We start from the raw sequence: 9283 nt of genomic DNA on the forward strand, positions 1-9283 counted from the left end.
TATACTTAAATTATAACAAACAAATATTTATTTGTTGAAATACTCTAAACTAACATCTAGACTTAATCCTGACACTCTAAAGTGGAAGAATTCATCTTGATAATAATCAAAATTAATTTTTAAATTATCAACATTTGATTAACTACATATCATAAATTAAGAATTAAATTTGAACATAGTGACTATAAAACTATATTTTTTAAGATGAAAAAATTATTTGGATTTGAAACAAAAGTTTTTGAAAGAAATTACTAACATTTATGACTTGGACCGGAGAAAAAACGAGTTAGAATAAATAATTATTCATGAATCAGACCCAAGTTCAAGTCTTTATTTGCAAAAAAATAATGTTTTTTTTACTTAAAATATTATAATAAACTTAAACATAGGCTTGAATACGAGTTGAGTCAAGCTAGCGTGTGTATAACCGACCCTAACACTCATTTTCCCTATGATCTCTTTCCTATAAAACTTTAGGATCCCTTCAAGCTTAATTTTAATTTTTGAATTAACCATTTTATAAACACTATGAAAAACTTTATTTCTTTTCAATATAAAATATAATTTTTTAGAAGATTTTGAATTTCATCAAAACATGCAAGTCAATGGTTTTTCATATCAATTTTTTACTCACCTATAATTAATTAATTTAAATTATATTAATGTTTTATATTAAGGAGCATATATATTGAAGCAAACTAGCTAAAGAAATGTTCCTGGTTTTTCTTTATTACATAGGAGAGGGGTGGACCCACATAAAATTTTTATTTATTATTTATTTATTTATCAACTCTTTCGGAATTAAAGCTAGACAGATATACAATGTGTATATATTGGCTGAACAAAAATTATATATTTTTATTTTTTATTTTCATTGTCTTCATGTTTTCATTGGCATGCAGAATACTACATGTATGTTGGGACCAAGACCATATCTTCAGATTTTCTCAGCATTATCATAGTTTTGCTTATTTTCACTGGCAAGTACTTTCCTATGCTTCTTTGGATTCGTTGTGGAACATGAAATTGGAAAAGCGCAAGAAAGTATCTCCAGTGGCTGTGGTTAATTTCTTGAAAATAAGTCCTTTAACTTTTTAGTTTTTCTAATTAAGTCTAATTCTTTAATTAAGTCTATTAACTTAAAAAAAAAATCCAAAGATAAGATGGATAAAATCAAAATTCACTAAGATGCTCCGTGCATAATATTTTTTTTTCCTTGCATTTTCGTAAGAAGTTTTTACCTTTTGGTGCAATGAATTTGAGATTTGAAAAAAATTGATGCTTCCATCGATACATAATAAACTTGTAAGGATTCATTGCGAGGCAAACACAACAAAAATCACATTTAATTTATAAAAAATTAACAATATTTCATTCTACCATTGACTATTCTTGTTGTTTCTCTACATAGTGATATGTCGTGTAATATTATTTCTTTTTGGGCTTTCATGCCTCGTGAACTTTTTAATCTACACCTGGCGAAGAAGGCACTTATCAATGCATGACACGATTGAAGAGTTCTTGTAGAGTAATGACAGTCTCATACATGTAAGGTATTCATACTCATAGATTAAGAAGATAACAAATGACTTCAAGGAGTAGTTGGGGGAGGGAGGCTTGGGCTCAATTTATAAAAGAAGGCTTTGTGGTGGTTGTGTGGCAACAATAAAAATCTTAAGCAATTTGAAAGTTAATGGACAATACTTTACCAATGAAGTTGACACCATCAGAAGAATTTACCATGTCAATGTGGTGCAGCTCATAGACTTTACTGTTGAGGGATCAAAGCGTGGTTTTATGTATGAGTTCACACCTCATGGTTCTCTTGATAAGTATTTTTTTTTTCTAAATAAGGTAGCATCACATTGAGTAAAGAGAGAATGTTTGACATTTCTCTTGGAATTGCTCGTGGCATTGATTATTTATATCAAGGTTGTGATATGCAAATCTTGCATTTTGATATCAAACATCATAATAATCTTCTTGATGAAAAGTTTGTTCCAGAGATTTCAAATTTTAAATTAGCAAAATTGTACCCAACAAATAATAGCATAGTGCCCCTCATTGCGGCTAATGGAACGATAGGATACATAGCTTTTAAATTGTTCTATGCATGTCTTACAAAGCAAATGTTTACAGTTTTGAGATGTTAATGGGCATGATAGGAAAAAGGAAGAACTTGAGTGAAATGGAAATCGATGCAAGCCAAATCTACTTTCCTTCGTGGGTTTATGAGCAGGTTTGTAAAGGAAATGACCTAGAAGTACTAGGAGACTCCACAGAGCAAGAAAAGAAAAAAACAAAGAAGATGATTATAGTGGCATCGTAGTGTATACAATTAAAACCCGAGGATCGTCACTCAATGCATAAAGTTGTAAAGATGCATGTTATATTATGATAAAGTTTTAAAAACTTTATCATGTGTAAGGTCATTGAATGTAGTTCTAAATTAACTTAGCATTCGCAATTCATGACTTCTTGCACCTGAAGTAGCCAAGAGGTAGTCTGTTGAACTAGTATTAGGTGATAGACTAGAGTGGGCTTAAGGAATGTCTCAGAAATGAGGAGGTGGCAGTTGTTGCGTTGTACTTGAAGGATACATTAGGCAAAGAAGGCATCCAAGATCTCATCAGCAATCTTTCCAAAGATAGAGGTCGACTAGTCATTCTATTTTTTGTTTATGCTTGTATCATTTTGAATGTGTCTGCATGTTTCAACATTCATCTCTTTTTTCTTATTAGAGGATTAATGCATTTGTTCTCTTGAGCTCATCTCCTACATGCAAACTGGTTTTGGTTCTAAGAAGCCACATCTTATTTTGCATAATTATAAAAAACATCTTATCATTTTTCCTCTTTTTACCATGCCACATGAAAGCATATTTCTTTGTCGCTAAAGCAAACAAGTTATACCTCTTATTTACCAAGAACCTAGTCAACATATAATTTTCTCAATCAAATTGAGTGTTTTGAGTTGCTTATGGAAATCTATCAAGGGTCAGAAATTTAACATGATGCTTGGTTCTTATCCATTTTTGGATCCTCGTATAAAAAAATACAAAAAAAATTAAAAAAAAACATATTTGGAAGAAACAAAAAATATGTGTAGTAGTGAGAAGAGGATGCCAGAGCACCTAGAAAAATAGTCAAAGATTGGTTAGGGAGGTTTAAGAATATAAAGATTGAAATTTGACGGTATAATTTTAAGAGTTGATATGGTCAAATCAGGGGCTTAATTGCATAAATATTGAAGTTTGATGACCAATTAAGGACTTTATTAAAGAAATCCAAAATCAAGAACCAAACTGGAAAACACATCCAAATAGAGGGGCTGAAATTGACTGAATCAGAGGCTAAATTGAAGAAATTGAAAGTTTGTTGATCAATTGAGGATCAAATTGTCTAAATATAAGACCAAGGATCAAATTAAAAAAGGTGATTAACATCAAAACCGACGTTGGAATTTGGCAGGAATACAATTGAATTGATTTTAAAATCAAAATTGCAATTGAGAACTTGATTGAACAAATAAAAAATTGGGAATTGGTTTGAAAATTAACATATTTTAATGCTATTTTCTTTTAATTGAAACGATGTGTTTTGGAGCCGTTTCATGCACTGTTCACTTCAAAAACAATAAAGAAAAGAAGTCTGAAACGATGTAGTGTTGAACGACATTGTTCTTCTTCCTCCTCTTGACGTGCAACAGGGGAAGAAAAAGGTTTTTGAATTTGTTTTTTTTGCATGCTCTCTCCCTCTCTTCCCCAACTTAACCAAACACTGACGAGTCGTATCCTTCTCTAAAATCATGCTGAAGAAAGGAGATGGGAGCCATGCCCAGCAGAGTATGCCCCATGCCACCCTACCCTGTGCCATGACAGGACAGGATAGAGTGGCCCCTCTTCTCCTGCTTATAAATATAGGGAAGTAGATGAAAAATGGAGGGGGAGGAAAAAAAAGAAAAAAAAGAGAGAGAGGAGAAAAGGAACGGGGAAATAGAGGAGAGAGTTTTTCAGAAAAGAGAGAGATGAACAAAAAAAAAGAAAGGAAAAAAAAAGAAACAAAAAGAGAGAACAGAAGCGAGAGAAACAGAGGGAAACAGGGGAGAATAAAGGCAAAAAGAAAGAACAAAAAGGGAAGGGGAAATAGAAGAGAAAGGAAAGCACAACAGGGAGCAAGAAAAAAGAAGAAGAAAAGGAAATGAAAAACAGAGGCAAAAAGAAGAAACAAAGCCACTCTATCTCTTTGTTACTAACAATAGTATCACCACCGTTGCCTAGAGGCACTATCCGTGAGCCATGACATTGCCACCGATACTCTTCTCAGTCACCACCACAAGCCAACGCCAACTCAGCTACCAGAGCCCTTTTTGTTCCAGGTAACCCTCTCCTTCTCTTTTTTGTCTTCCTGTTTGTTTACTTGCATGCCACTCGTGCACTCTTCATGTTTTTGCAGCAAGAAATATAACTAACTGGTTAAACACAGTAATCTACAAATTATAATTAATTGGTTACTATGCTTAGCGGAGTAACTAGTCCATGGTTGCTTCGGGCTGTACCATCAACCCAGCCCATGTGGTTAGGTTGAGTCCAGTCTTATAGAAAGGAGTTTCTTCTTATTTTTTGGGCCGGTCTTGGCCCAGATTCATTTTGGGCTTGTTGCGACCCAGCATCGTTTTCCTTTTTGGGCCTGTCAACAAAAGAAATTTCATGAAATTTTCAAATTTTTTCAAAAAAATTTGTGATTTTCTACCATATTTTTCCACCATTTTGGATTAATATTGGTTGGTATTTTTATACTATAAAAATACAAATACAATATTAAAGTACCCATTTTCTTCAAAATGTTGTAAAAATATTATATATATAAAAAAGTTTTGTTTTCATGCATACGGTTAAGTCTCTCAAAAATAACATTGTATTTTCATACGATAAAATTTCAAAAAATATGTCTTGGCATGCATTTTTGGTTTTAATAACCAATTTATTAAAGTCACGAGAACTTGGTCAATATTAAAAATATTTTATTTTCTTTTAATATCTAGGATTACAAACTTACATGCAAGACATATTTCTAATATTAAATAAAAATTAATTTTTTTTGTTGACATTAGCACGGTTAGATTTTACTTGATAAGATAAGGATCTTTTTAAATCTTAAATGGACCAACAATTAGAAATACAACAACACATGAGTTCATATCAGACAATTAAACAATGCAACTTATCTTAGGTAAGGCGTATTTGAGGTGCTAATACCTCTCTTTTACGCAATCTTTCCTCGTGCCCGATCTGTGAAACCAATTAGGATTCTTTGTAACAAAAAAACTAGGTGGAAACTCTCATTTTCTCTTTCCACTAATAAAAGACAAGGAATCCTTGTCTTTCCTATTTTCCCGATACCTAAAACCAGGGGCGGAAGCAAGGGGGCCAGCAGGGGCCCGGGCCCCCCCAAAAATACATTTTTTTAAATTATTATTAGGTAATTAAGTGTGGAGGAGGTTTTTTATTTTAAAAAGGTGAGTTTTCTTACAATACTAAAAGTGTGATTTTTCAATTTGATTTTCTTTGAATTACTTTATGCAACCCTAATGTAAATCTTGCAAATATAAAATCATTACTTTGCACAATAAATCCTGCAACCAGTCAAAAACAGAAATAAAAATATAAATCACAAGTAAAATTTTTCAGCGGAAATATTGAAGTAGGGCCACCAATTAATTTGTCTTTCATCAAACAAAACAATGTAACTTAAATTTAAAATCTATTTTTGTTTTGTTTTGAGATGTTTGTTAATAATTGGATGAGGTTTTTTTATAATTCAACCCTTTTGCTTTATTGTTTTCCCAGATCTGCTAGTTTTACCAATTGTTTTTTGAATTCTTGTTGTAGTGATTTTTTTTTCTAATTAATTAGATATATTTTATTGGTTTGTTTTGATTATGCTTGGAAATGTTTTATGTTTTATTTTTAGCAGAGCCACTAAAATTATCAATTTTTTCTTACGATTTATGTTTTGATTTTAGGTTGAACCATGAACAAAATAAGAAGAATTTGATTATTTTTTTCAAAAAGAAAGAAAAAATATTGATAACTCGCAGCGTAAAAGTTCGAAATATTTGTAGGAACTGTTTACTGACACCAGAGTCAGGAACATGATAGGAAGAATAAAAAAGAAAAAGAAGAACAAATTCTTAGCAATTTCAAATAAAACCAGCAATGCAATCCTCAGGTAGGACACTCAAAGGGTGATAGCATCTTTCCTTTCGTGTAACCAGTCTTATACCATAGAATCTTTGTTGACTAGTTAGGGTTTCTAGAAGCTATAATACTAGGTAGTAACTCCTCGAATAAGACATTTCCCTATCAAAGAACAAGATGTCAGATATCTATTTTTTTTCTATGAGAATATTTTTAATCGGTCGCTCCGATGTTCGGCTGTGACAATGGTGTTGAGAACAAACATGATTTGACATATTAGACACACTTCATGCTATAATATTTAAATCAGAATATTGTTGATAAATGGATAATAATTACACTGAGAAATTAATCACTGAAAGGTTAAGTCAAACAACTTATGACTTTTCTAATATTTTGGGGATCATGACTGTTGTGGGGTGCGCCACGATGTTGTCGGGTGACGATGAGGTTTTTATCATGCCTCTTGATGAGATGTGTGTGTTGTTAGGAAGGTTTTTTGGATTTAATCATAAAATTATGATTAAGGTTCAAGAGTCGTCACCTAATATTATGGTTATTAGAAACCTATAGTCTGCAAGAGTCTAGGTAGGGGACTGGTTATGTAAGGGGAAGACACATCACCTCCAATGCACCCTACCTAAGGTAAGGTGCATTGTTGTTAGATTTTTTTTTCTAGGTCGGGTTTCTATTCATTGGTTTGTTCTAAGGTTCAAAGTAGATGTCTCTTCATGAGAGAGTCTTTACCTTATCGGGTTACATCCTAACCATTCTAAAATCTGAATTTTAGCATTGCATTTATTTACACCTTGTATTTTTAATACCTGACCTTAGAGAGAGAGAGAGAGAGAGAGATTGGAAAATGATTTTTGATATTTTGGTCAAACCTTAATGGATGATCATAAACTAGTTATGATATCCTTTTTTTTTAGATTTTCAAAACATAAGAAAGATACAATTTTTTTATAAAAATATGCTTGGAAAGTTTTTAGGAATTGGTCGTATGCATGTAAACAAAAAAAAAATTGTTTTTGAAAAGGGAAATTAATTTTTTTAATTAGATTTTTTAAAAATATTTTGAATATTTTGAAATATTTTAGAGAAAACCAGGTATTTTAATACAGGATTTAAATCCTACAGTGTAAAAATACAACCCAATATTAAGGAAAATTGGTAGAAAAAAATGCGAGAAAATCACAATTCTTTTAAAAGGATTTTTTAATTTTTTTTGAAATTTTTTGTTTGTCAAGCCAGACCCGGCTAAAACATTTTGCACTGGGCTGGAAATGGGTCCATCCCACTAAATTTAGAAAGAAAGTGTCATTTGCATGCAGAATTTCTATAAGCAAATGACTATGTGGCAGGTTTCAAGGTGGCAGAAGGAAGAGAAACCTTGTTTGCCCGGAGGTGAAGAGAGGCTAAGGGCATTCCCAGTGTTTCAGGGACGATCTTTCTTAGTGGCTAGAGGTGGTGGCATTGCCGGAGATGGGATAAAAAGTGAGAGAAAGTGAAGCCGACAGAAAGGGAAGAAAAATATGGAAAAAAGATGATTTGTTTGCCAAATTTGCACACTTATTTCTTCCTCTTTGGGGAATGGAATCTACTTCTATTTATAGAAGATGGAAGAGATATTCATGATCCCACCCGGAAGGATCCCAACCATTGGTTCAAAGTTATTATTATGGCCTAAAAAAATTAACTACTAAAGGGTGGTCGGGTTGACTATGGGGCACGTTTCAAGGGAGTAGAAGGAGGAGCAACCTTTCTTGGGAATAGGAGAAGAGTGTCTGGAGGCATTCCTAGTGTTCCAGGGAAGACCTGTGAGTAGTTTATGGTGGAAATGATGGTTGAGGCATGGCGGTAGGGCTAGCCAAAGTGGTGGTCGAGAGGGGGAAAACATAGAAAAAAAATGGCAGAAAAAAAACAAAGTAAATATGATTTTGTCTCAAATATGGCTTCTTATTTCTTTATGCTCAGGCCATGAAATCCATCTCTAAATATAGAGAGTGGAAAAGGAAATGTTTATCTTTAATGGAGTCAAATCGTGGATCTTATTTTGGATGGAAATGATCTCAACCATTGGTTCAAAGTAGGCACCATGAACTGTCAAATTTGACAGTTCAAGGTTGCCTAAGATGACCATTTTATACTGGTGTCGTGGCCTCTATGGTGTTAATCAGCCTGAACGGACAACATGGAGTTGTAGATAAATGTCATGTGATCATTTTAATTCAAGCTTTGTCAAATTTGATGAAGGTTGGAGGCAATAAATACACATACAAAATAGCCTTCCAGAGCTGTTATTTCAGAGAAAATCAAAGAAGATAAACAGTACCAAAACGACGCCATTTTGGTAACGTTCATTTAAGTCCTTCAAATTCTGTTTATCTCATATACACTATTGATTGGCTTTAAATTTTTGACTGTATGCAATTGAGTCCCTAGAAAACATTGATTTTAACCCCGGATTGGCTCACCTCTTTCGCTTTGGTCCTTACTTTTGGATTTATACAATTTTACTCTCAATTGACCATTAAACTTTTAATTTCACCCTATTTCTCTCATTTGGGCCCCTATAGTTTGACGTCTTTTACAATTTAGTCCTTGGCTATGAATGTTTTTAATTTAACCCCTAATTGACCCCAAAACTTTAATTTGCTTACAATTTTGCTCTTGATTTCAAACAATTGACTTGGTAAAAAATAAATTTGGTCTCTTAAAATTTCAATCTTCTCAGTTAAGCGCAAATTGAGTTCCCAAACTTAATTTTTTACCATTAAGCTCCTAATGAAATTAATTTGACCCATTTAAAGTATAATTAAGTTCTTTCACTAAATTAAATCCTTCAATTGGAACCAAAATAATTCTGAAACATAATTAAAATTCAATTTGATCCATGATTAAATCAAATTGGCATATTAAAAATTTAATTATGTCATTGGACTTAATTTTTATGCAAATTTGTCCAATAATTATTTAATTTGACCTTAAATTTGCATTTTTTTCCTTCATTTTTAGGCATAATAGGGTATAATTAAGTCTTAAATTTCCTCTTAAACTGCAATTGTATTTTTTTGTATTTTC

The sequence above is a fragment of the Populus nigra genome, chromosome 19 (genome assembly GCF_951802175.1).
Source record: "Populus nigra chromosome 19, ddPopNigr1.1, whole genome shotgun sequence".
NCBI lineage: Eukaryota > Viridiplantae > Streptophyta > Magnoliopsida > Malpighiales > Salicaceae > Populus > Populus nigra.